At 40.5% G+C, this 23,854-nt stretch overlaps 34 non-coding genes across 34 annotated transcripts; all 34 read right to left on the bottom strand.

Annotated features, from left to right (window-relative positions):
• Positions 1 to 242: 242 nt before the first annotated feature.
• On the bottom strand, positions 243 to 314 carry trnap-cgg (transfer RNA proline (anticodon CGG)). The gene has a single exon. It is a non-coding gene; the product is annotated as a tRNA-Pro (tRNA).
• Positions 315 to 920: 606 nt separating this feature from the next.
• trnap-ugg (transfer RNA proline (anticodon UGG)) lies at positions 921 to 992 on the bottom strand. Its single transcript has one exon. It is a non-coding gene; the product is annotated as a tRNA-Pro (tRNA).
• Positions 993 to 1,281: 289 nt separating this feature from the next.
• Positions 1,282 to 1,392, bottom strand: trnal-caa (transfer RNA leucine (anticodon CAA)). The gene is made up of 2 exons: positions 1,355 to 1,392; positions 1,282 to 1,327 (listed from the first exon to the last, which is right to left on the bottom strand). It is a non-coding gene; the product is annotated as a tRNA-Leu (tRNA).
• Positions 1,393 to 2,076: 684 nt separating this feature from the next.
• Positions 2,077 to 2,148, bottom strand: trnap-cgg (transfer RNA proline (anticodon CGG)). The gene has a single exon. It is a non-coding gene; the product is annotated as a tRNA-Pro (tRNA).
• A 606-nt stretch (positions 2,149 to 2,754) lies between these two features.
• trnap-ugg (transfer RNA proline (anticodon UGG)) lies at positions 2,755 to 2,826 on the bottom strand. Its single transcript has one exon. It is a non-coding gene; the product is annotated as a tRNA-Pro (tRNA).
• Positions 2,827 to 3,115: 289 nt separating this feature from the next.
• On the bottom strand, positions 3,116 to 3,226 carry trnal-caa (transfer RNA leucine (anticodon CAA)). Its single transcript has 2 exons — positions 3,189 to 3,226; positions 3,116 to 3,161 (listed from the first exon to the last, which is right to left on the bottom strand). It is a non-coding gene; the product is annotated as a tRNA-Leu (tRNA).
• A 1,353-nt stretch (positions 3,227 to 4,579) lies between these two features.
• Positions 4,580 to 4,651, bottom strand: trnap-ugg (transfer RNA proline (anticodon UGG)). The gene has a single exon. It is a non-coding gene; the product is annotated as a tRNA-Pro (tRNA).
• Positions 4,652 to 4,940: 289 nt separating this feature from the next.
• Positions 4,941 to 5,051, bottom strand: trnal-caa (transfer RNA leucine (anticodon CAA)). The gene is made up of 2 exons: positions 5,014 to 5,051; positions 4,941 to 4,986 (listed from the first exon to the last, which is right to left on the bottom strand). It is a non-coding gene; the product is annotated as a tRNA-Leu (tRNA).
• Positions 5,052 to 5,735: 684 nt separating this feature from the next.
• On the bottom strand, positions 5,736 to 5,807 carry trnap-cgg (transfer RNA proline (anticodon CGG)). The gene has a single exon. It is a non-coding gene; the product is annotated as a tRNA-Pro (tRNA).
• A 606-nt stretch (positions 5,808 to 6,413) lies between these two features.
• Positions 6,414 to 6,485, bottom strand: trnap-ugg (transfer RNA proline (anticodon UGG)). The gene has a single exon. It is a non-coding gene; the product is annotated as a tRNA-Pro (tRNA).
• Positions 6,486 to 6,774: 289 nt separating this feature from the next.
• Positions 6,775 to 6,885, bottom strand: trnal-caa (transfer RNA leucine (anticodon CAA)). The gene is made up of 2 exons: positions 6,848 to 6,885; positions 6,775 to 6,820 (listed from the first exon to the last, which is right to left on the bottom strand). It is a non-coding gene; the product is annotated as a tRNA-Leu (tRNA).
• Positions 6,886 to 7,569: 684 nt separating this feature from the next.
• Positions 7,570 to 7,641, bottom strand: trnap-cgg (transfer RNA proline (anticodon CGG)). Its single transcript has one exon. It is a non-coding gene; the product is annotated as a tRNA-Pro (tRNA).
• Positions 7,642 to 8,492: 851 nt separating this feature from the next.
• trnap-ugg (transfer RNA proline (anticodon UGG)) lies at positions 8,493 to 8,564 on the bottom strand. Its single transcript has one exon. It is a non-coding gene; the product is annotated as a tRNA-Pro (tRNA).
• A 289-nt stretch (positions 8,565 to 8,853) lies between these two features.
• Positions 8,854 to 8,958, bottom strand: trnal-caa (transfer RNA leucine (anticodon CAA)). Its single transcript has 2 exons — positions 8,921 to 8,958; positions 8,854 to 8,899 (listed from the first exon to the last, which is right to left on the bottom strand). It is a non-coding gene; the product is annotated as a tRNA-Leu (tRNA).
• Positions 8,959 to 9,642: 684 nt separating this feature from the next.
• Positions 9,643 to 9,714, bottom strand: trnap-cgg (transfer RNA proline (anticodon CGG)). Its single transcript has one exon. It is a non-coding gene; the product is annotated as a tRNA-Pro (tRNA).
• Positions 9,715 to 10,144: 430 nt separating this feature from the next.
• On the bottom strand, positions 10,145 to 10,216 carry trnap-agg (transfer RNA proline (anticodon AGG)). The gene has a single exon. It is a non-coding gene; the product is annotated as a tRNA-Pro (tRNA).
• A 566-nt stretch (positions 10,217 to 10,782) lies between these two features.
• trnaq-cug (transfer RNA glutamine (anticodon CUG)) lies at positions 10,783 to 10,854 on the bottom strand. The gene has a single exon. It is a non-coding gene; the product is annotated as a tRNA-Gln (tRNA).
• Positions 10,855 to 11,925: 1,071 nt separating this feature from the next.
• trnap-ugg (transfer RNA proline (anticodon UGG)) lies at positions 11,926 to 11,997 on the bottom strand. Its single transcript has one exon. It is a non-coding gene; the product is annotated as a tRNA-Pro (tRNA).
• A 1,084-nt stretch (positions 11,998 to 13,081) lies between these two features.
• trnap-cgg (transfer RNA proline (anticodon CGG)) lies at positions 13,082 to 13,153 on the bottom strand. The gene has a single exon. It is a non-coding gene; the product is annotated as a tRNA-Pro (tRNA).
• Positions 13,154 to 13,583: 430 nt separating this feature from the next.
• Positions 13,584 to 13,655, bottom strand: trnap-agg (transfer RNA proline (anticodon AGG)). Its single transcript has one exon. It is a non-coding gene; the product is annotated as a tRNA-Pro (tRNA).
• Positions 13,656 to 14,212: 557 nt separating this feature from the next.
• trnaq-cug (transfer RNA glutamine (anticodon CUG)) lies at positions 14,213 to 14,284 on the bottom strand. The gene has a single exon. It is a non-coding gene; the product is annotated as a tRNA-Gln (tRNA).
• A 1,071-nt stretch (positions 14,285 to 15,355) lies between these two features.
• trnap-ugg (transfer RNA proline (anticodon UGG)) lies at positions 15,356 to 15,427 on the bottom strand. Its single transcript has one exon. It is a non-coding gene; the product is annotated as a tRNA-Pro (tRNA).
• Positions 15,428 to 15,716: 289 nt separating this feature from the next.
• On the bottom strand, positions 15,717 to 15,827 carry trnal-caa (transfer RNA leucine (anticodon CAA)). The gene is made up of 2 exons: positions 15,790 to 15,827; positions 15,717 to 15,762 (listed from the first exon to the last, which is right to left on the bottom strand). It is a non-coding gene; the product is annotated as a tRNA-Leu (tRNA).
• Positions 15,828 to 16,511: 684 nt separating this feature from the next.
• On the bottom strand, positions 16,512 to 16,583 carry trnap-cgg (transfer RNA proline (anticodon CGG)). The gene has a single exon. It is a non-coding gene; the product is annotated as a tRNA-Pro (tRNA).
• A 430-nt stretch (positions 16,584 to 17,013) lies between these two features.
• trnap-agg (transfer RNA proline (anticodon AGG)) lies at positions 17,014 to 17,085 on the bottom strand. The gene has a single exon. It is a non-coding gene; the product is annotated as a tRNA-Pro (tRNA).
• Positions 17,086 to 17,642: 557 nt separating this feature from the next.
• On the bottom strand, positions 17,643 to 17,714 carry trnaq-cug (transfer RNA glutamine (anticodon CUG)). Its single transcript has one exon. It is a non-coding gene; the product is annotated as a tRNA-Gln (tRNA).
• Positions 17,715 to 19,130: 1,416 nt separating this feature from the next.
• On the bottom strand, positions 19,131 to 19,202 carry trnap-ugg (transfer RNA proline (anticodon UGG)). The gene has a single exon. It is a non-coding gene; the product is annotated as a tRNA-Pro (tRNA).
• A 289-nt stretch (positions 19,203 to 19,491) lies between these two features.
• On the bottom strand, positions 19,492 to 19,602 carry trnal-caa (transfer RNA leucine (anticodon CAA)). Its single transcript has 2 exons — positions 19,565 to 19,602; positions 19,492 to 19,537 (listed from the first exon to the last, which is right to left on the bottom strand). It is a non-coding gene; the product is annotated as a tRNA-Leu (tRNA).
• A 684-nt stretch (positions 19,603 to 20,286) lies between these two features.
• trnap-cgg (transfer RNA proline (anticodon CGG)) lies at positions 20,287 to 20,358 on the bottom strand. The gene has a single exon. It is a non-coding gene; the product is annotated as a tRNA-Pro (tRNA).
• Positions 20,359 to 21,209: 851 nt separating this feature from the next.
• Positions 21,210 to 21,281, bottom strand: trnap-ugg (transfer RNA proline (anticodon UGG)). The gene has a single exon. It is a non-coding gene; the product is annotated as a tRNA-Pro (tRNA).
• Positions 21,282 to 21,570: 289 nt separating this feature from the next.
• trnal-caa (transfer RNA leucine (anticodon CAA)) lies at positions 21,571 to 21,681 on the bottom strand. Its single transcript has 2 exons — positions 21,644 to 21,681; positions 21,571 to 21,616 (listed from the first exon to the last, which is right to left on the bottom strand). It is a non-coding gene; the product is annotated as a tRNA-Leu (tRNA).
• A 684-nt stretch (positions 21,682 to 22,365) lies between these two features.
• On the bottom strand, positions 22,366 to 22,437 carry trnap-cgg (transfer RNA proline (anticodon CGG)). Its single transcript has one exon. It is a non-coding gene; the product is annotated as a tRNA-Pro (tRNA).
• Positions 22,438 to 22,867: 430 nt separating this feature from the next.
• On the bottom strand, positions 22,868 to 22,939 carry trnap-agg (transfer RNA proline (anticodon AGG)). Its single transcript has one exon. It is a non-coding gene; the product is annotated as a tRNA-Pro (tRNA).
• Positions 22,940 to 23,514: 575 nt separating this feature from the next.
• On the bottom strand, positions 23,515 to 23,586 carry trnaq-cug (transfer RNA glutamine (anticodon CUG)). The gene has a single exon. It is a non-coding gene; the product is annotated as a tRNA-Gln (tRNA).
• Between the last annotated feature and the right edge of the window lie 268 nt (positions 23,587 to 23,854).

Raw genomic sequence — 23,854 nt, 5'->3', positions numbered from 1 at the left:
AGGTCTAACAGCCATAGCTAGAATCATAACCCTAGACTGACGAGCCTACAACAACTGTCATGTTGTCAAATTAATCCAAGCTCTTCAGGGTAGATGACTGTAAAGCACAAAAAAATTTTATAGAATTTGGCAGATTAATTTAAGGCATTTGAAACTGGGAGGCAAACCTCCGAAGTTTTGACTTCATATTTAAAAAGACCTTTTTCACAAAATCTAAGCAGAATTTTATGGAAGCAGTCATTGGGCTTGTCCGGGATTTGAACCCGGGACCTCTCACACCCGAAGCGAGAATCATACCACTAGACCAACAAGCCAACAGTACCAAAACCATGCACACAAATAGGTCAATATAAAGAGTGGCTATAAAAAAAGACAAGAAATTCAATAAAAAACATCAACTCAACAAAAACTAATAAATTGTTTTGTCCCAGTTGTGAACCTGGACCTCCCGTACCCAAGCGAGTACCATAGCGCTAGACCAATAAATGTGCTAAAATCTTTTTGAAGTATGAATAGTAGATGGACACACCCATAACAACGTTGAAACTGAAAACGTATGACTTAGTCGTGTTCATTATTCTGACAATTATATGCAGGACCTGTTGCACCCAAAGCGAGAACTGCAGCCTTACACCAACAAGGCATTAACAACCAAAATCTTAAGACAAAAGGGTTCAAACAAACAGAGTTGCAGTATAGAGTTTTAGTGGCAACAGGTATTCAACACTGTTAGGACTTTTAAGAGGGCTCGTTCGGGATTTGAACCCGGGACCTCTCACACCCTAAGCGAGAATCATACCCCTAGACAAGCCATTGGCACACAAAATGTGCAGAATGATAGGTTAAAGGCAATGTTAAGAGCTGCACTAGTTAACACCAGGAACTCAAGCAAAACATTTAGGCAACACAAACATTTGAATGGGCTCGTCCGAGATTTGAACCCAGGACCTCTCGCACCCAAAGCGAGAATCATACCCCTAGACCAACGAGCCAAGCGTTAACACAACTTTTACTTATGAGCTCTAGATATACTGAAACCAAAAATTTGACCAAGTTGCATTCTATATTCTGACACTAACGTGCATGTTACCAAACTCTGTATATCTTAGATAACAATAGATACAAACTCTGCAGGTGACATCAGATCATTGATGAAGTAGTCTTTGTCACTTTACAACATGTAGTTTTAGGCATAGAAAGGCAAAATCTACACAGCGGCTCTGACTGCTCAATACATTTTTCTGTTTCTCTGTCTATATTAATTGGAGCAAAAACAGAGCATGTCAGAAGTGGGATTTGAACCCACGCCTCCATTGGGAGACCAGAAAGCCCAAGTAATCAGAAAGAATTTCACCTTGAGTCTGGCACCTTAAACCGCTCGGCCATTCTGACTGTCTTAAACTTGCACCTGTGTATTGCTTCAATAATAAAATCTAAACCAATTGCATGGTCAATAGATAAACAATATTTCTTGGTTTACATGATTGAACGTCAGACTTCTTGCATCTAATCTGAACAGAAAACCCCTAGACCACTGAGCCTAGATCACCAATGCGTCATTGCACAGAAACTTTTTGTTCGGAATAACCTGTTTAGCCAAATATTGTTAAATGATTGTCTACTCTGAAGGGTGCAATTAGGCTTGTACAAAATTTGAATCCAGGACCTGGATTCCCCCAAAGCGTGAGTCATAGCTCCACACCAAAAAGGTATTGACAGCCAAAATCTCAAGACAAAAGAGTCCAGACAAGTGATCAGAGTTGCACTAGAAAATATTAGTGGTAGTAGGAATTAAACAACAAACAAAAAAAAATAGTTCAGGATATGAATGGGGAGGTCTAACAGCCATAGCTAGAATCATAACCCTAGACTGACGAGCCTACAACAACTGTCATGTTGTCAAATTAATCCAAGCTCTTCAGGGTAGATGACTGTAAAGCACAAAAAAAATGTATAGAATTTGGCAGATTAATTTAAGGCATTTGAAACTGGGAGGCAAACCTCCGAAGTTTTGACTTCATATTTAAAAAGACCTTTTTCACAAAATCTAAGCAGAATTTTATGGAAGCAGTCATTGGGCTTGTCCGGGATTTGAACCCGGGACCTCTCACAACCGAAGCGAGAATCATACCACTAGACCAACAAGCCAACAATACCAAAACCATGCACACAAATAGGTCAATATAAAGAGTGGCTATAAAAAAAGACCAGAAATTCCATAAAAAACATCAACTCAACAAAAACTAATAAATTGTTTTGTCCCAGTTGTGAACCTGGACCTCCCGTACCAAAGCGAGTATCATAGCGCTAGACCAATAAATGTGCTAAATTCTTTTTGAAGTATGAATAGTAGATGGACACACCCATAACAACGTTGAAACTGAAAACGTATGACTTAGTCGTGTCCATTATTCTGACAATTATATGCAGGACCTGTTGCACCCAAAGCGAGAACTGCAGCCTTACACCAACAAGGCATTAACAACCAAAATCTTAAGTCAAAAGGGTTCAAACAAACAGAGTTGCAGTATAGAGTTTTAGTGGTAACAGGTATTTAACACTGTTAGGACTTTTAAGAGGGCTCGTTCGGGATTTGAACCCGGGACCTCTCGCACCCTAAGCGAGAATCATACTCCTAGACAAGCCATTGGCACACAAAATGTGCAGAATGATAGGTTAAAGGCAATGTTAAGAGCTGCACTAGTTAACACCAGGAACTCAAGCAAAATATTTAGGCAACACAAACATTTCAATGGGCTCGTCCGGGATTTGAACCCGGGACCTCTCGCACCCAAAGCGAGAATCATACCCCTAGACCAACGAGCCAAGCGGTAACACCTCTTTTACTTATGAGCTCTACATATACTGAAACCAAAAATTTGACCAAGTTGCATTCTATATTCTGACACTAACGTGCATGTTACCAAACTCTGTATATCTTAGATAACAATAGATACAAACTCTGCAGATGACATCAGATCATTGATGAAGTAGTCTTTGTCACTTTACAACATGTAGTTTTAGGCATAGAGAGGCAAAATCTACACAGCGGCTCTGACTGCTCAATACATTTTTCTGTTTCTCTGTCTATATTAATTGGAGCAAAAACAGAGCATGTCAGAAGTGGGATTTGAACCCACGCCTTCATTGGGAGACCAGAAAGCCCAAGTAATCAGAAAGAATTTCACCTTGAGTCTGGCACCTTAAACCGCTCGGCCATTCTGACTGTCTTAAACTTGCACCTGTTTATTGCTTCAATAATAAAATCTAAACCAATTGCATGGTCAATAGATAAACAATATTTCTTGGTTTACATGATTGAATGTCAGACTTCTTGCATCTAATCTGAACAGAAAACCCCTAGACCACTGAGCCTAGATCACCAAAGCGTCATTGCACAGAAACTTTTTGTTCGGAATAACCTGTTTAGCCAAATATTGTTAAATGATTGTCTACTCTGAAGGGTGCAATTAGGCTTGTACAAAATTTGAATCCAGGACCTGGATTCCCCCAAAGCGTGAGTCACAGCTCCACACCAAAAAGGTATTGACAGCCAAAATCTCAAGACAAAAGAGTCCAGACAAGTGATCAGAGTTGCACTAGAAAATATTAGTGGTAGTAGGAATTAAACAACAAACAAAAAAAACTAGTTCAGGATATGAATGGGGAGGTCTAAAAGCCATAGCTAGAATCATAACCCTAGACTGACGAGCCTACAACAACTGTCATGTTGTCAAATTAATCCAAGCTCTTCAGGGTAGATGACTGTAAAGCACAAAAAAAATGTATAGAATTTGGCAGATTAATTTAAGGCATTTGAAACTGGGAGGCAAACCTCCGAAGTTTTGACTTCATATTTAAAAAGACCTTTTTCACAAAATCTAAGCAGAATTTTATGGAAGCAGTCATTGGGCTTGTCCGGGATTTGAACCCGGGACCTCTCACACCCGAAGCGTGAATCATACCACTAGACCAACAGTACCAAAACCGTGCACACAGATAGGTCAATATAAAGAGTGGCTATAAAAAAAGACCAGAAATCAATAAAAAACATCAACTCAACAAAAACTAATAAATTGTTTTGTCCCAGTTGTGAACCTGGACCTCCCGTACCCAAGCGAGTATCATAGCGCTAGACCAATAAATGTGCTAAATTCTTTTTGAAGTATGAATAGTAGATGGACACACCCATAACAACGTTGAAACTGAAAACGTATGACTTAGTCGTGTCCATTATTCTGACAATTATATGCAGGACCTGTTGCACCCAAAGCGAGAACTGCAGCCTTACACCAACAAGGCATTAACAACCAAAATCTTAAGACAAAAGGGTTTCAACAAACAGAGTTGCAGTAAAGAGTTTTAGTGGTAACAGGTATTCAACACTGTTAGGACTTTTAAGAGGGCTCGTTCGGGATTTGAACCCGGGACCTCTCGCACCCTAAGCGAGAATCATACTCCTAGACAAGCCATTGGCACACAAAATGTGCAGAATGATAGGTTAAAGGCAATGTTAAGAGCTGCACTAGTTAACACCAGGAACTCAAGCAAAACATTTAGGCAACACAAACATTTCAATGGGCTCGTCCGGGATTTGAACCCGGGACCTCTCGCACCCAAAGCGAGAATCATACCCCTAGACCAACGAGCCAAGCGTTAACACAACTTTTACTTATGAGCTCTAGATATACTGAAACCAAAAATTTGACCAAGTTGCATTCTATATTCTGACACTAACGTGCATGTTACCAAACTCTGTATATCTTAGATAACAATAGATACAAACTCTGCAGGTGACATCAGATCATTGATGAAGTAGTCTTTGTCACTTTACAACATGTAGTTTTAGGCATAGAGAGGCAAAATCTACACAGCGGCTCTGACTGCTCAATACATTTTTCTGTTTCTCTGTCTATATTAATTGGAGCAAAAACAGAGCATGTCAGAAGTGGGATTTGAACCCACGCCTCCATTGGGAGACCAGAAAGCCCAAGTAATCAGAAAGAATTTCACCTTGAGTCTGGCACCTTAAACCGCTCGGCCATTCTGACTGTCTTAAACTTGCACCTGTGTATTGCTTCAATAATAAAATCTAAACCAATTGCATGGTCAATAGATAAACAATATTTCTTGGTTTACATGATTGAACGTCAGACTTCTTGCATCTAATCTGAACAGAAAACCCCTAGACCACTGAGCCTAGATCACCAAAGCGTCATTGCACAGAAACTTTTTGTTCGGAATAACCTGTTTAGCCAAATATTGTTAAATGATTGTCTACTCTGAAGGGTGCAATTAGGCTTGTACAAAATTTGAATCCAGGACCTGGATTCCCCCAAAGCGTGAGTCATAGCTCCACACCAAAAAGGTATTGACAGCCAAAATCTCAAGACAAAAGAGTCCAGACAAGTGATCAGAGTTGCACTAGAAAATATTAGTGGTAGTAGGAATTAAACAACAAACAAAAAAAACTAGTTCAGGATATGAATGGGGAGGTCTAACAGCCATAGCTAGAATCATAACCCTAGACTGACGAGCCTACAACAACTGTCATGTTGTCAAATTAATCCAAGCTCTTCAGGGTAGATGACTGTAAAGCACAAAAAAAATGTATAGAATTTGGCAGATTAATTTAAGGCATTTGAAACTGGGAGGCAAACCTCCGAAGTTTTGACTTCATATTTAAAAAGACCTTTTTCACAAAATCTAAGCAGAATTTTATGGAAGCAGTCATTGGGCTTGTCCGGGATTTGAACCCGGGACCTCTCACAACCGAAGTGAGAATCATACCACTAGACCAACAAGCCAACAATACCAAAACCATGCACACAAATAGGTCAATATAAAGAGTGGCTATAAAGAAAGACCAGAAATTCAATAAAAAACATCAACTCAACAAAAACTAATAAATTGTTTTGTCCCAGTTGTGAACCTGGACCTCCCGTACCCAAGCGAGTATCATAGCGCTAGACCAATAAATGTGCTAAATTCTTTTTGAAGTATGAATAGTAGATGGACACACCCATAACAACGTTGAAACTGAAAACGTATGACTTAGTCGTGTCCATTATTCTGACAATTATATGCAGGACCTGTTGCACCCAAAGCGAGAACTGCAGCCTTACACCAACAAGGCATTAACAACCAAAATCTTAAGACAAAAGGGTTTCAACAAACAGAGTTGCAGTAAAGAGTTTTAGTGGTAACAGGTATTCAACACTGTTAGGACTTTTAAGAGGGCTCGTTCGGGATTTGAACCCGGGACCTCTCGCACCCTAAGCGAGAATCATACTCCTAGACAAGCCATTGGCACACAAAATGTGCAGAATGATAGGTTAAAGGCAATGTTAAGAGCTGCACTAGTTAACACCAGGAACTCAAGCAAAACATTTAGGCAACACAAACATTTCAATGGGCTCGTCCGGGATTTGAACCCGGGACCTCTCGCACCCAAAGCGAGAATCATACCCCTAGACCAACGAGCCAAGCGGTAACACCTCTTTTACTTATGAGCTCTACATATACTGAAACCAAAAATTTGGCCAAGTTGCATTCTATATTCTGACACTAACGTGCATGTTACCAAACTCTGTATATCTTAGATAACAATAGATACAAACTCTGCAGATGACATCAGATCATTGATGAAGTAGTCTTTGTCACTTTACAACATGTAGTTTTAGGCATAGAGAGGCAAAATATACACAGCGTCTCTGACTGCTCAATACATTTTTCTGTTTCTCTGTCTATATTAATTGGAGCAAAAACAGAGCATGTCAGAAGTGGGATTTGAACCCACGCCTCCATTGGGAGACCAGAAAGCCCAAGTAATCAGAAAGAATTTCACCTTGAGTCTGGCGCCTTAAACCGCTCGGCCATTCTGACTGTCTTAAACTTGCACCTGTGTATTGCTTCAATAATAAAATCTAAACCAATTGCATGGTCAATAGATAAACAATATTTCTTGGTTTACATGATTGAACGTCAGACTTCTTGCATCTAATCTGAACAGAAAACCCCTAGACCACTGAGCCTAGATCACCAAAGCGTCATTGCACAGAAACTTTTTGTTCGGAATAACCTGTTTAGCCAAATATTGTTAAATGATTGTCTACTCTGAAGGGTGCAATTAGGCTTGTACAAAATTTGAATCCAGGACCTGGATTCCCCCAAAGCGTGAGTCATAGCTCCACACCAAAAAGGTATTGACAGCCAAAATCTCAAGACAAAAGAGTCCAGACAAGTGATCAGAGTTGCACTAGAAAATATTAGTGGTAGTAGGAATTAAACAACAAACAAAAAAAACTAGTTCAGGATATGAATGGGGAGGTCTAACAGCCATAGCTAGAATCATAACCCTAGACTGACGAGCCTACAACAACTGTCATGTTGTCAAATTAATCCAAGCTCTTCAGGGTAGATGACTGTAAAGCACAAAAAAAATTTATAGAATTTGGCAGATTAATTTAAGGCATTTGAAACTGGGAGGCAAACCTCCGAAGTTTTGACTTCATATTTAAAAAGACCTTTTTCACAAAATCTAAGCAGAAATTTATGGAAGCAGTCATTGGGCTTGTCCGGGATTTGAACCCGGGACCTCTCACACCCGAAGAGAAAATCATACCACTAGACCAACAAGCCAAGAGTACCAAAACCATGCACACAAATAGGTCAATATAAAGAGTGGCTGTAAAAAAAGACCAGAAATTCAATAAAAAAAACATTAAATCAACAAAACCTATTGAATGGTCTTGTCCAAGTCGTGAACCTGGGACCTCTCACACCCACATCGAGTATCATAACCCTAGACCAATAATCCAAGTGCTAAAACTTTTTGAAGTAGGAATAGTATATGGGCACACATATAACAACGTTGAAATTGAAAACATATCACTTTGTCATGTCCATTATTCTGACAATTCCCTGCAGGACCTATTGCACCCAAAGCGAGAACCATAGCCCTACACCAACAATGCATTAACAAGCAAAATCATAAGGGTTCAAACAAATTAATAGAGTTGCACTAGAGAGTATTAGGGATAACAGGCATTCAACACTGTTAGAATATTTAAGAGGGCTCGTCCAGGATTTGAACTCAGGAGCTCTCGCACCCTAAGGGAGAATTATAGACCAACTAGCCGTGAACGGTAAGGTCACACTGTAAAAAAAAAAAAAGGTCTTTGTAGATCACCTTAGGGCACATAATGATGGATTGAATTTGGTTGAATTTTTAGCGTTTGAATTTAAAGCATTTTAACCTGGGAGACACAGTGCAGAAGCTTCAAATTTCATTTAAAATGACAGGAACTTTGGGCATTTTCTGGTTTTTAAAAACAAGAGTTTTCGCACCCTAAGAGGGAATTATACCACTACATCAACAAGCCATTGGCACACAAAATGTGCAGAATGATAGGTTAAAGGCAATGTTAAGAGCTGCACTAGTTAACACCAGGAACTCAAGCAAAACATTTAGGCAACACAAACATTTCAATGGGCTCATCCGGGATTTGAACCCGGGACCTCTCGCACCCAAAGCGAGAATCATACCCCTAGACCAACGAGCCAAGCGGTAACACCTCTTTTACTTATGAGCTCTACATATACTGAAACCAAAAATTTGACCAAGTTGCATTCTATATTATGACACTAACGTGCATGTTACCAAACTCTGTATATCTTAGATAACAATAGATACAAACTCTGCAGATGACATCAGATCATTGATGAAGTAGTCTTTGTCACTTTACAACATGTAGTTTAAGGCATAGAGAGGCAAAATCTACACAGCGGCTCTGACTGCTCAATACATTTTTCTGTTTCTCTGTCTATATTAATTGGAGCAAAATCAGAGCATGTCAGAAGTGGGATTTGAACCCACGCCTCCATTGGGAGACCAGAAAGTAATCAGAAAGAATTTCACCTTGAGTCTGGCGCCTTAAACCGCTCGGCCATTCTGACTGTCTTAAACTTGCACCTGTGTATTGCTTCAATAATAAAATCTAAACCAATTGCATGGTCAATAGATAAACAATATTTCTTGGTTTACATGATTGAACGTCAGACTTCTTGCATCTAATCTGAACAGAAAACCCCTAGACCACTGAGCCTAGATCACCAAAGCGTCATTGCACAGAAACTTTTTGTTCGGAATAACCTGTTTAGCCAAATATTGTTAAATGATTGTCTACTCTGAAGGGTGCAATTAGGCTTGTACAAAATTTGAATCCAGGACCTGGATTCCCCCAAAGCGTGAGTCATAGCTCCACACCAAAAAGGTATTGACAGCCAAAATCTCAAGACAAAAGAGTCCAGACAAGTGATCAGAGTTGCACTAGAAAATATTAGTGGTAGTAGGAATTAAACAACAAACAAAAAAAACTAGTTCAGGATATGAATGGGGAGGTTTAACAGCCATAGCTAGAATCATAACCCTAGACTGACGAGCCTACAACAACTGTCATGTTGTCAAATTAATCCAAGCTCTTCAGGGTAGATGACTGTAAAGCACAAAAAAAATTTATAGAATTTGGCAGATTAATTTAAGGCATTTGAAACTGGGAGGCAAACCTCCGAAGTTTTGACTTCATATTTAAAAAGACCTTTTTCACAAAATCTAAGCAGAATTTTATGGAAGCAGTCATTGGGCTTGTCCGGGATTTGAACCCGGGACCTCTCACACCCGAAGCGAGAATCATACCACTAGACCAACAAGCCAACAGTACCAAAACCATGCACACAAATAGGTCAATATAAAGAGTGGCTATAAAAAAAGACCAGAAATTCAATAAAAAACATCAACTCAACAAAAACTAATAAATTGTTTTGTCCCAGTTGTGAACCTGGACCTCCCGTACCCAAGCGAGTATCATAGCGCTAGACCAATAAATGTGCTAAATTCTTTTTGAAGTATGAATAGTAGATGGACACACCCATAACAACGTTGAAACTGAAAACGTATGACTTAGTCGTGTCCATTATTCTGACAATTATATGCAGGACCTGTTGCACCCAAAGCAAGAACTGCAGCCTTACACCAAAAAGGCATTAACAACCAAAATCTTAAGACAAAAGGGTTCAAACAAACAGAGTTGCAGTATAGAGTTTTAGTGGTAACAGGTATTCAACACTGTTAGGACTTATAAGAGGGCTCGTCCGGGATTTGAACCCGGGACCTCTCGCACCCTAAGTGAGAATCATACCCCTAGACCAACGAGCCATGAAGTGGAAGGTCTCACTGTAAAAATAATCCCAAAAGGTCTATGTAGATCACCTTAAAGCATGGATGGAATTTGGTTGAATTTTTTAAAGCATTTTAAACCTGGGAGACACAGTGCAGAAGCTTCAAATTTTATTAAAAATGACCTTAATAGCAAAACATTGTCAAACTATTACAGAAGCTAACTGGAACTTGTGGATTTTGTAACAACATCAACAACTACATCAAGAGGGAATTATGCAACTACATTAACAACCCATTGGCACCCAAATGTGCAGAATGATAGGTCAAAGGCATGTAAAGAGCGGCACTAGATAACACCAGGAATTCCACCAAAACATAACATTCTGCCAACATATGAATGAGTGGATTACATATTTCGCTTAAGCTTCAAACAATAAGCTTGAACACGGCTTCCCACTGAGGGTTGAACTGTGATCACTGGATTTAGAGTGCCGATTGTTAACCGTTAAACCATGGAGCCCACAATAAGCATCTTTTGACAGCTTTGAATTGCAAAACATGTGTAATTCAATTTAAGGAAACTGCTTATTGACATTCAGCAAAGGTCCCACCGAGATTTGAACTCGGATCGCTGGATTCAGAGTCCAGAGTGCTAACCATTACACCATGGAACCTACCCCTAGAGCAGACAAGAAGCTACTCTGAGAAACTGACAGAACGTTTCTCAGCCAACGACCCTGCGTCAGTCTGGACAGGCCTGCGAGAGTTCACCAGCTACAGACGACCCCCACCCCCGTTTGCAGCAAACAAAGACCTGGCAGAAGATCTAAACACCTTCCACTGCAGGTTTGAGAAGGACATATTCACACCCCTTACGCACCCCACCCCAGAGACAATGTGTGAAGTTCCCACTTGCTTTAAACGCTCCACCATTCTTCCGGTCCCCAAGAAACCCACCATCACTAGACTGAATGACCACAGACCTGTTGCCTTGACGTCTGTGGTCATGAAATCCTTTGAACGCCTGGTTTTAGCCCATCTGAAGAACATCACGAGACACATGCTGGAGCCCCTGCAGTTTGCCTACCGGGCAAACAGGTCGGTAGATGATGTAGTGAATATGGGGCTGCATTACATCCTGCAACATCTCGACCGCCTTGGAACCTACGCAAGGATTCTGTTTGTGGACTTCAGCTCTGCGTTCAATACCATTGTGCCTGAACTCCTCACCTCCAAACCCTCCAAGCTCAGCGTGTCACCTGCTACCTGTCAGTTTAAAGAGTGGCTGTAAAAAAAGACCAGAAATTCAATAAAAAAAACATTAAATCAACAAAACCTATTGAATGGTCTTGTCCAAGTCGTGAACCTGGGACCTCTCACACCCACATCGAGTCTCATAACCCTAGACCAATAATCCAAGTGCTAAAACTTTTTGAAGTAGGAATAGTAGATGGGCACACATATAACAACGTTGAAATTGAAAACATATCACTTTGTCATGTCCATTATTCTGACAATTCCCTGCAGGACCTATTGCACCCAAAGCGAGAACCATAGCCCTACACCAACAATGCATTAACAAGCAAACGAGAGTTTTCGCACACTAAGAGGGAATTATACCACTACATCAACAAGCCATTGGCACACAAAATGTGCAGAATGATAGGTTAAAGGCAATGTTAAGAGCTGCACTAGTTAACACCAGGAACTCAAGCAAAACATTTAGGCAACACAAACATTTGAATGGGCTCGTCCGGGATTTGAACCCGGGACCTCTCGCACCCAAAGCGAGAATCATACCCCTAGACCAACGAGCCAAGCGTTAACACCTCTTTTACTTATGAGCTCTACATATACTGAAACCAAAAATTTGATCAAGTTGCATTCTATATTCTGACACTAACGTGCATGTTACCAAACTCTGTATATCTTAGATAACAATAGATACAAACTCTGCAGATGACATCAGATCATTGATGAAGTAGTCTTTGTCACTTTACAACATGTAGTTTAAGGCATAGAGAGGCAAAATCTACACAGCGGCTCTGACTGCTCAATACATTTTTCTGTTTCTCTGTCTATATTAATTGGAGCAAAATCAGAGCATGTCAGAAGTGGGATTTGAACCCACGGCTCCATTGGGAGACCAGAAAGCCCAAGTAATCAGAAAGAATTTCACCTTGAGTCTGGCGCCTTAAACCGCTCGGCCATTCGGATTGTCTTAAACTTGCACCTGTGTATTGCTTCAATAATAAAATCTAAACCAATTGCATGGTCAATAGATAAACAATATTTCTTGGTTTACATGATTGAACGTCAGACTTCTTGCATCTAATCTGAACAGAAAACCCCTAGACCACTGAGCCTAGATCACCAAAGCGTCATTGCACAGAAACTTTTTGTTCGGAATAACCTGTTTAGCCAAATATTGTTAAATGATTGTCTACTCTGAAGGGTGCAATTAGGCTTGTACAAAATTTGAATCCAGGACCTGGATTCCCCCAAAGCGTGAGTCATAGCTCCACACCAAAAAGGTATTGACAGCCAAAATCTCAAGACAAAAGAGTCCAGACAAGTGATCAGAGTTGCACTAGAAAATATTAGTGGTAGTAGGAATTAAACAACAAACAAAAAAAACTAGTTCAGGATATGAATGGGGAGGTTTAACAGCCATAGCTAGAATCATAACCCTAGACTGACGAGCCTACAACAACTGTCATGTTGTCAAATTAATCCAAGCTCTTCAGGGTAGATGACTGTAAAGCACAAAAAAAATTTATAGAATTTGGCAGATTAATTTAAGGCATTTGAAACTGGGAGGCAAACCTCAGAAGTTTTGACTTCATATTTAAAAAGACCTTTTTCACAAAATCTAAGCAGAATTTTATGGAAGCAGTCATTGGGCTTGTCCGGGATTTGAACCCGGGACCTCTCACACCCGAAGCGAGAATCATACCACTAGACCAACAAGCCAACAGTACCATAGCCATGCACACAAATAGGTCAATATAAAGAGTGGCTATAAAGAAAGACCAGAAATTCAATAAAAAACATCAACTCAACAAAAACTAATAAATTGTTTTGTCCCAGTTGTGAACCTGGACCTCCCGTACCCAAGCGAGTATCATAGCGCTAGACCAATAAATGTGCTAAATTCTTTTTGAAGTATGAATAGTAGATGGACACACCCATAACAACGTTGAAACTGAAAACGTATGACTTAGTCATGTCCATTATTCTGACAATTATATGCAGGACCTGTTGCACCCAAAGCGAGAACTGCAGCCTTACACCAAAAAGGCATTAACAACCAAAATCTTAAGACAAAAGGGTTCAAACAAACAGAGTTGCAGTATAGAGTTTTAGTGGTAACAGGTAATCAACACTGTTAGGACTTTTAAGAGGGCTCGTCCGGGATTTGAACCCGGGACCTCTCGCACCCTAAGCGAGAATCATACCCCTAGACCAACGAGCTATGAAGTGGAAGGTCTCACTGTAAAAATAATCCCAAAAGGTCTATGTAGATCACCTTAAAGCATGGATGGAATTTGGTTGAATTTTTTAAAGCATTTTAAACCTGGGAGACACAGTGCAGAAGCTTCAAATTTTTTTAAAAATGACCTTAATAGCAAAACATTGTCAAACTATTACAGAAGCTAACTGGAACTTTGTAGATTTTGTAACAACATCAACAACTACATCAAGAGGGAATTATGCAACTACATTAACAACCCATTGGCACCCAAATGTGCAGAATGATAGGTCAAAGGCATGTAAAGAGCGGCACTAGATAACACCAGGAATTCCACCAAAACATAACATTCTGCCAACATATGAATGAGTGGATTACATATTTCGCTTAAGCTTCAAACAATAAGCTTGAACACGGCTTCCCACTGAGGGTTGAACTGTGATCACTGGATTTAGAGTGCCGATTGTTAACCGTTAAACCATGGAGCCCACAATAAGCATCTTTTATTTGCAAAACATGTGTAATTCAATTTAAGGAAACTGCTTATTGACATTCAGCAAAGGTCCCACCGAGATTTGAACTCGGATCGCTGGATTCAGAGTCCAGAGTGCTAACCATTACACCATGGAACCTACCCCTGGAGCAGACAAGAAGCTACTCTGAGAAACTGACAGAACGTTTCTCAGCCAACGACCCTGCATCAGTCTGGACAGGCCTGCGAGAGTTCACCAGCTACAGACGACCCCCACCCCCGTTTGCAGCAAACAAAGACCTGGCAGAAGATCTAAACACCTTCCACTGCAGGTTTGAGAAGGACATATTCACACCCCTTACGCACCCCACCCCAGAGACAATGTGTGAAGTTCCCACTTGCTTCAAACGCTCCACCATTCTTCCGGTCCCCAAGAAACCCACCATCACTAGACTGAATGACCACAGACCTGTTGCCTTGACGTCTGTGGTCATGAAATCCTTTGAACGCCTGGTTTTAGCCCATCTGAAGAACATCACGAGACACATGCTGGAGCCCCTGCAGTTTGCCTACCGGGCAAACAGGTCGGTAGATGATGTAGTGAATATGGGGCTGCATTACATCCTGCAACATCTCGACCGCCTTGGAACCTACGCAAGGATTCTGTTTGTGGACTTCAGCTCTGCGTTCAATACCATTGTGCCTGAACTCCTCACCTCCAAACCCTCCAAGCTCAGCGTGTCACCTGCTACCTGTCAGTTTAAAGAGTGGCTGTAAAAAAAGACCAGAAATTCAATAAAAAAAACATTAAATCAACAAAACCTATTGAATGGTCTTGTCCAAGTCGTGAACCTGGGACCTCTCACAGCCACATCGAGTATCATAACCCTAGACCAATAATCCAAGTGCTAAAACTTTTTGAAGTAGGAATAGTAGATGGGCACACATATAACAACGTTGAAATTGAAAACATATCACTTTGTCATGTCCATTATTCTGACAATTCCCTGCAGGACCTATTGCACCCAAAGCGAGAACCATAGCCCTACACCAACAATGCATTAACAAGCAAACGAGAGTTTTCGCACACTAAGAGGGAATTATACCACTACATCAACAAGCCATTGGCACACAAAATGTGCAGAATGATAGGTTAAAGGCAATGTTAAGAGCTGCACTAGTTAACACCAGGAACTCAAGCAAAACATTTAGGCAACACAAACATTTCAATGGGCTCGTCCGGGATTTGAACCCGGGACCTCTCGCACCCAAAGCGAGAATCATATCCCTAGACCAACGAGCCAAGCGTTAACACCTCTTTTACTTATGAGCTCTACATATACTGAAACCAAAAATTTGACCAAGTTGCATTCTATATTCTGACACTAACGTGCATGTTACCAAACTCTGTATATCTTAGATAACAATAGATACAAACTCTGCAGATGACATCAGATCATTGATGAAGTAGTCTTTGTCACTTTACAACATGTAGTTTAAGGCATAGAGAGGCAAAATCTACACAGCGGCTCTGACTGCTCAATACATTTTTCTGTTTCTCTGTCTATATTAATTGGAGCAAAATCAGAGCATGTCAGAAGTGGGATTTGAACCCACGGCTCCATTGGGAGACCAGAAAGCCCAAGTAATCAGAAAGAATTTCACCTTGAGTCTGGTGCCTTAAACCGCTCGGCCATTCTGACTGTCTTAAACTTGCACCTGTGTATTGCTTCAATAATAAAATCTAAACCAATTGCATGGTCAATAGATAAACAATATTTCTTGGTTTACATGATTGAACGTCAGACTTCTTGCATCTAATCTGAACAGAAAACCCCTAGACCACTGAGCCTAGATCACCAAAGCGTCATTGCACAGAAACTTTTTGTTCGGAATAACCTGTTTAGCCAAATATTGTTAAATGATTGTCTACTCTGAAGGGTGCAATTAGGCTTGTACAAAATTTGAATCCAGGACCTGGATTCCCCCAAAGCGTGAGTCATAGCTCCACACCAAAAAGGTATTGACAGCCAAAATCTCAAGACAAAAGAGTCCAGACAAGTGATCAGAGTTGCACTAGAAAATATTAGTGGTAGTAGGAATTAAACAACAAACAAAAAAAACTAGTTCAGGATATGAATGGGGAGGTTTAACAGCCATAGCTAGAATCATAACCCTAGACTGACGAGCCTACAACAACTGTCATGTTGTCAAATTAATCCAAGCTCTTCAGGGTAGATGACTGTAAAGCACAAAAAAAATTTATAGAATTTGGCAGATTAATTTAAGGCATTTGAAACTGGGAGGCAAACCTCAGAAGTTTTAACTTCATATTTAAAAAGACCTTTTTCACAAAATCTAAGCAGAATTTTATGAAAGCAGTCATTGGGCTTGTCCGGGATTTGAACCCGGGACCTCTCACACCCGAAGCGAGAATCATACCACTAGACCAACAAGCCAACAGTACCATAGCCATGCACACAAATAGGTCAATATAAAGAGTGGCTATAAAGAAAGACCAGAAATTCAATAAAAAACATCAACTCAACAAAAACTAATAAATTGTTTTGTCCCAGTTGTGAACCTGGACCTCCCGTACCCAAGCGAGTATCATAGCGCTAGACCAATAAATGTGCTAAATTCTTTTTGAAGTATGAATAGTAGATGGACACACCCATAACAACGTTGAAACTGAAAACGTATGACTTAGTCGTGTCCATTATTCTGACAATTATATGCAGGACCTGTTGCACCCAAAGCGAGAACTGCAGCCTTACACCAAAAAAGCATTAACAACCAAAATCTTAAGACAAAAGGGTTCAAACAAACAGAGTTGCAGTATAGAGTTTTAGTGGTAACAGGTAATCAACACTGTTAGGACTTTTAAGAGGGCTCGTCCGGGATTTGAACCCGGGACCTCTCGCACCCTAAGCGAGAATCATACCCCAAGACCAACGAGCCATGAAGTGGAAGGTCTCACTGTAAAAATAATCCCAAAAGGTCTATGTAGATCACCTTAAAGCATGGATGGAATTTGGTTGAATTTTTTAAAGCATTTTAAACCTGGGAGACACAGTGCAGAAGCTTCAAATTTTTTAAAAAATGACCTTAACAGCAAAACATTGTCAAACTATTACAGAAGCTAACTGGAACTTTGTAGATTTTGTAACAACATCAACAACTACATCAAGAGGGAATTATGCAACTACATTAACAACCCATTGGCACCCAAATGTGCAGAATGATAGGTCAAATGCATTTAAAGAGCGGCACTAGATAACACCAGGAATTCCACCAAAACATAACATTCTGCCAACATATGAATGAGTGGATTACATATTTCGCTTAAGCTTCAAACAATAAGCTTGAACACGGCTTCCCACTGAGGGTTGAACTGTGATCACTGGATTTAGAGTGCCGATTGTTAACCGTTAAACCATGGAGCCCACAATAAGCATCTTTTATTTGCAAAACATGTGTAATTCAATTTAAGGAAACTGCTTATTGACATTCAGCAAAGGTCCCACCGAGATTTGAACTCGGATCGCTGGATTCAGAGTCCAGAGTGCTAACCATTACACCATGGAACCTACCCCTAGAGCAGACAAGAAGCTACTCTGAGAAACTGACAGAATGTTTCTCAGCCAATGACCCTGCGTCAGTCTGGACAGGCCTGCGAGAGTTCACCAGCTATAGACGACCCCCACCCCCGTTTGCAGCAAACAAAGACCTGGCAGAAGATCTAAACACCTTCCACTGCAGGTTTGAGAAGGACATATTCACACCCCTTACGCACCCCACCCCAGAGACAATGTGTGAAGTTCCCACTTGCTTCAAACACTCCACCATTCTTCCGGTCCCCAAGAAACCCACCATCACTAGACTGAATGACCACAGACCTGTTGCCTTGACGTCTGTGGTCATGAAATCCTTTGAACGCCTGGTTTTAGCCCATCTGAAGAACATCACGAGACACATGCTGGAGCCCCTGCAGTTTGCCTACCGGGCAAACAGGTCGGTAGATGATGTAGTGAATATGGGGCTGCATTACATCCTGCAACATCTCGACCGCCTGGGAACCTACGCAAGGATTCTGTTTGTGGACTTCAGCTCTGCGTTCAATACCATTGTGCCTGAACTCCTCACCTCCAAACCCTCCAAGCTCAGCGTGTCACCTGCTACCTGTCAGTTTAAAGAGTGGCTGTAAAAAAAGACCAGAAATTCAATAAAAAAAACATTAAATCAACAAAACCTATTGAATGGTCTTGTCCAAGTCGTGAACCTGGGACCTCTCACACCCACATCGAGTATCATAACCCTAGACCAATAATCCAAGTGCTAAAACTTTTTGAAGTAGGAATAGTAGATGGGCACACATATAACAACGTTGAAATTGAAAACATATCACTTTGTCATGTCCATTATTCTGACAATTCCCTGCAGGACCTATTGCACCCAAAGCGAGAACCATAGCCCTACACCAACAATGCATTAACAAGCAAAATCATAAGGGTTCAAACAAATTAATAGAGTTGCACTAGAGAGTATTAAAGATAACAGGCATTCAACACTGTTAGAATATTTAAGAGGGCTCGTCCAGGATTTGAACTCAGGAGCTCTCGCACCCTAAGGGAGAATTATAGACCAACGAGCCGTGAACGGTAAGGTCACACTGTGAAAAAAAAAAAAAGGTCTTTGTAGATCACCTTAGGGCACATAATGATGGATAGAATTTGGTTGAATTTTTAGCGTTTGAATTTAAAGCATTTTAACCTGGGAGACACAGTGCAGAAGCTTCAAATTTCATTTAAAATGACAGGAACTTTGGGCATTTTCTGGTTTTTAAAAACGAGAGTTTTCGCACCCTAAGAGGGAATTATACCACTACATCAACAAGCCATTGGCACACAAAATGTGCAGAATGATAGGTTAAAGGCAATGTTAAGAGCTGCACTAGTTAACACCAGGAACTCAAGCAAAACATTTAGGCAACACAACATTTGAATGGGCTCGTCCGGGATTTGAACCCGGGACCTCTCGCACCCAAAGCGAGAATCATACCCCTAGACCAACGAGCCAAGCGTTAACACCTCTTTTACTTATGAGCTCTAGATATACTGAAACCAAAAATTTGACCCAGTTGCATTCTATATTCTGACACTAACGTGCATGTTACCAAACTCTGTATATCTTAGATAACAATAGATACAAACTCTGCAGATGACATCAGATCATTGATGAAGTAGTCTTTGTCACTTTACAACATGTAGTTTTAGGCATAGAGAGGCAAAATCTACACAGCGGCTCTGACTGCTCAATACATTTTTCTGTTTCTCTGTCTATATTAATTGGAGCAAAAACAGAGCATGTCAGAAGTGGGATTTGAACCCACGCCTCCATTGGGAGACCAGAAAGCCCAAGTAATCAGAAAGAATTTCACCTTGAGTCTGGCGCCTTAAACCGCTCGGCCATTCTGACTGTCTTAAACTTGCACCTGTGTATTGCTTCAATAATAAAATCTAAACCAATTGCATGGTCAATAGATAAACAATATTTCTTGGTTTACATGATTGAACGTCAGACTTCTTGCATCTAATCTGAACAGAAAACCCCTAGACCACTGAGCCTAGATCACCAAAGCGTCATTGCACAGAAACTTTTTGTTCGGAATAACCTGTTTAGCCAAATATTGTTAAATGATTGTCTACTCTGAAGGGTGCAATTAGGCTTGTACAAAATTTGAATCCAGGACCTGGATTCCCCCAAAGCGTGAGTCATAGCTCCACACCAAAAAGGTATTGACAGCCAAAATCTCAAGACAAAAGAGTCCAGACAAGTGATCAGAGTTGCACTAGAAAATATTAGTGGTAGTAGGAATTAAACAACAAACAAAAAAAACTAATTCAGGATATGAATGGGGAGGTCTAACAGCCATAGCTAGAATCATAACCCTAAACTGACGAGCCTACAACAACCGTCATGTTGTCAAATTAATCCAAGCTCTTCAGGGTAGATGACTGTAAAGCACAAAAAAAATTTATAGAGTTTGGCAGATTAATTTAAGGCATTTGAAACTGGAAGGCAAACCTCCGAAGTTTTGACTTCATATTTAAAAAGACCTTTTTCACAAAATCTAAGTAGAATTTTATGGAAGCAGTCATTGGGCTTGTCCGGGATTTGAACCCAGGACCTCTCACACCCGAAGCGAGAATCATACCACTAGACCAACAAGCCAACAGTACCAAAACCATGCACACAAATAGGTCAATATAAAGAGTGGCTATAAAAAAAGACCAGAAATTCAATAAAAAACATCAACTCAACAAAAACTAATAAATTGTTTTGTCCCAGTTGTGAACCTGGACCTCCCGTACCCAAGCGAGTATCATAGCGCTAGACCAATAAATGTGCTAAATTCTTTTTGAAGTATGAATAGTAGATGGACACACCCATAACAACGTTGAAACTGAAAACGTATGACTTAGTCGTGTCCATTATTCTGACAATTATATGCAGGACCTGTTGCACCCAAAGCGAGAACTGCAGCCTTACACCAAAAAGGCATTAACAACCAAAATCTTAAGACAAAAGGGTTCAAACAAACAGAGTTGCAGTATAGAGTTTTAGTGGTAACAGGTATTGAACACTGTTAGGACTTTTAAGAGGGCTCGTCCGGGATTTGAACTCAGGAGCTCTCGCACCCTAAGGGAGAATTATAGACCAACGAGCCGTGAACGGTAAGGTCACACTGTAAAAAAAAAAAAAAAAAGGTCTTTGTAGATCACCTTAGGGCACATAATGATGGATAGAATTTGGTTGAATTTTTAGCGTTTGAATTTAAAGCATTTTAACCTGGGAGACACAGTGCAGAAGCTTCAAATTTCATTTAAAATGACAGGAACTTTGGGCATTTTCTGGTTTTTAAAAACGAGAGTTTTCGCACCCTAAGAGGGAATTATACCACTACATCAACAAGCCATTGGCACACAAAATGTGCAGAATGATAGGTTAAAGGCAATGTTAAGAGCTGCACTAGTTAACACCAGGAACTCAAGCAAAAATTTAGGCAACACAAACATTTCAATGGGCTCGTCCGGGATTTGAACCCGGGACCTCTCGCACCCAAAGCGAGAATCATACCCCTAGACCAACTAGCCAAGCATTAACACCTCTTTTACTTATGAGCTCTAGATATACTGAAACCAAAAATTTGACCAAGTTGCATTCTATATTCTGACACTAACGTGCATGTTACCAAACTCTGTATATCTTAGATAACAATAGATACAAACTCTGCAGATGACATCAGATCATTGATGAAGTAGTCTTTGTCATTTTACAACATGTAGTTTAAGGCATAGAGAGGCAAAATCTACACAGCGGCTCTGACTGCTCAATACATTTTTCTGTTTCTCTGTCTATATTAATTGGAGCAAAAACAGAGCATGTCAGAAGTGGGATTTGAACCCACGCCTCCATTGGGAGACCAGAAAGCCCAAGTAATCAGAAAGAATTTCACCTTGAGTCTGGCGCCTTAAACCGCTCGGCCATTCTGACTGTCTTAAACTTGCACCTGTGTATTGCTTCAATAATAAAATCTAAACTAATTGCATGGTCAATAGATAAACAATATTTCTTGGTTTACATGATTGAACGTCAGACTTCTTGCATCTAATCTGAACAGAAAACCCCTAGACCACTGAGCCTAGATCACCAAAGCGTCATTGCACAGAAACTTTTTGTTCGGAATAACCTGTTTAGCCAAATATTGTTAAATGATTGTCTACTCTGAAGGGTGCAATTAGGCTTGTACAAAATTTGAATCCAGGACCTGGATTCCCCCAAAGCGTGAGTCATAGCTCCACACCAAAAAGGTATTGACAGCCAAAATCTCAAGACAAAAGAGTCCAGACAAGTGATCAGAGTTGCACTAGAAAATATTAGTGGTAGTAGGAATTAAACAACAAACAAAAAAAACTAGTTCAGGATATGAATGGGGAGGTTTAACAGCCATAGCTAGAATCATAACCCTAGACTGACGAGCCTACAACAACTGTCATGTTGTCAAATTAATCCAAGCTCTTCAGGGTAGATGACTGTAAAGCACAAAAAAAATTTATAGAATTTGGCAGATTAATTTAAGGCATTTGAAACTGGGAGGCAAACCTCCGAAGTTTTGACTTCATATTTAAAAAGACCTTTTTCACAAAATCTAAGCAGAATTTTATGGAAGCAGTCATTGGGCTTGTCCGGGATTTGAACCCGGGACCTCTCACACCCGAAGCGAGAATCATACCACTAGACCAACAAGCCAACAGTACCATAGCCATGCACACAAATAAGTCAATATAAAGAGTGGCTATAAAGAAAGACCAGAAATTCAATAAAAAACATCAACTCAACAAAAACTAATAAATTGTTTTGTCCCAGTTGTGAACCTGGACCTCCCGTACCCAAGCGAGTATCATAGCACTAGACCAATAAATGTGCTAAATTCTTTTTGAAGTATGAATAGTAGATGGACACACCCATAACAACGTTGAAACTGAAAACGTATGACTTAGTCGTGTCCATTATTCTGACAATTATATGCAGGACCTGTTGCACCCAAAGCGAGAACTGCAGCCTTACACCAACAAGGCATTAACAACCAAAATCTTAAGACAAAAGGGTTCAAACAAACAGAGTTGCAGTATAGAGTTTTAGTGGTAACAGGTATTCAACACTGTTAGGGCTTTTAAGAGGGCTCGTCCGGGATTTGAACCCGGGACCTCTCGCACCCTAAGCGAGAATCATACCCCTAGACCAACTAGCCATCAAGTGGAAGGTCTCACTGTAAAAATAATCCCAAAAGGTCTATGTAGATCACCTTAAAGCACATAATGATGGATGGAATTTGGTTGAATTTTTTAAAGCATTTTAAACCTGGGAGACACAGTGCAGAAGCTTCAAATTTAATTAAAAATGACCTTAATAGCAAAACATTGTCAAACTATTACAGAAGCTAACTGGAACTTTGTGGATTTTGTAACAATATCAACAACTACATCAAGAGGGAATTATGCAACTACAATAACAACCCATTGGCACCCAAATGTGCAGAATGATAGGTCAAAGGCATGTAAAGAGCGGCACTAGATAACACCAGGAATTCCACCAAAACATAACATTCTGCCAACATATGAATGAGTGGATTACATATTTCGCTTAAGCTTCAAACAATAAGCTTGAACACGGCTTCCCACTGAGGGTTGAACTGTGATCACTGGATTTAGAGTGCCGATTGTTAACCGTTAAACCATGGAGCCCACAATAAGCATCTTTTGACAGCTTTGAATTGCAAAACATGTGTAATTCAATTTAAGGAAACTGCTTATTGACATTCAGCATAGGTCCCACCGAGATTTGAACTCGGATCGCTGGATTCAGAGTCCAGAGTGCTAACCATTACACCATGGAACCTACCCCTGGAGCAGACAAGAAGCTACTCTGAGAAACTGACAGAACGTTTCTCAGCCAACGACCCTGCATCAGTCTGGACAGGCCTGCGAGAGTTCACCAGCTACAGACGACCCCCACCCCCGTTTGCAGCAAACAAAGACCTGGCAGAAGATCTAAACACCTTCCACTGCAGGTTTGAGAAGGACATATTCACACCCCTTACGCACCCCACCCCAGAGACAATGTGTGAAGTTCCCACTTGCTTCAAACGCTCCACCATTCTTCCGGT

The sequence above is a fragment of the Denticeps clupeoides genome, chromosome 20 (genome assembly GCF_900700375.1).
Source record: "Denticeps clupeoides chromosome 20, fDenClu1.1, whole genome shotgun sequence".
NCBI classification, from domain to species: Eukaryota; Metazoa; Chordata; class Actinopteri; order Clupeiformes; family Denticipitidae; genus Denticeps; species Denticeps clupeoides.
This window is presented reverse-complemented; position numbering and strand designations above follow the sequence as displayed.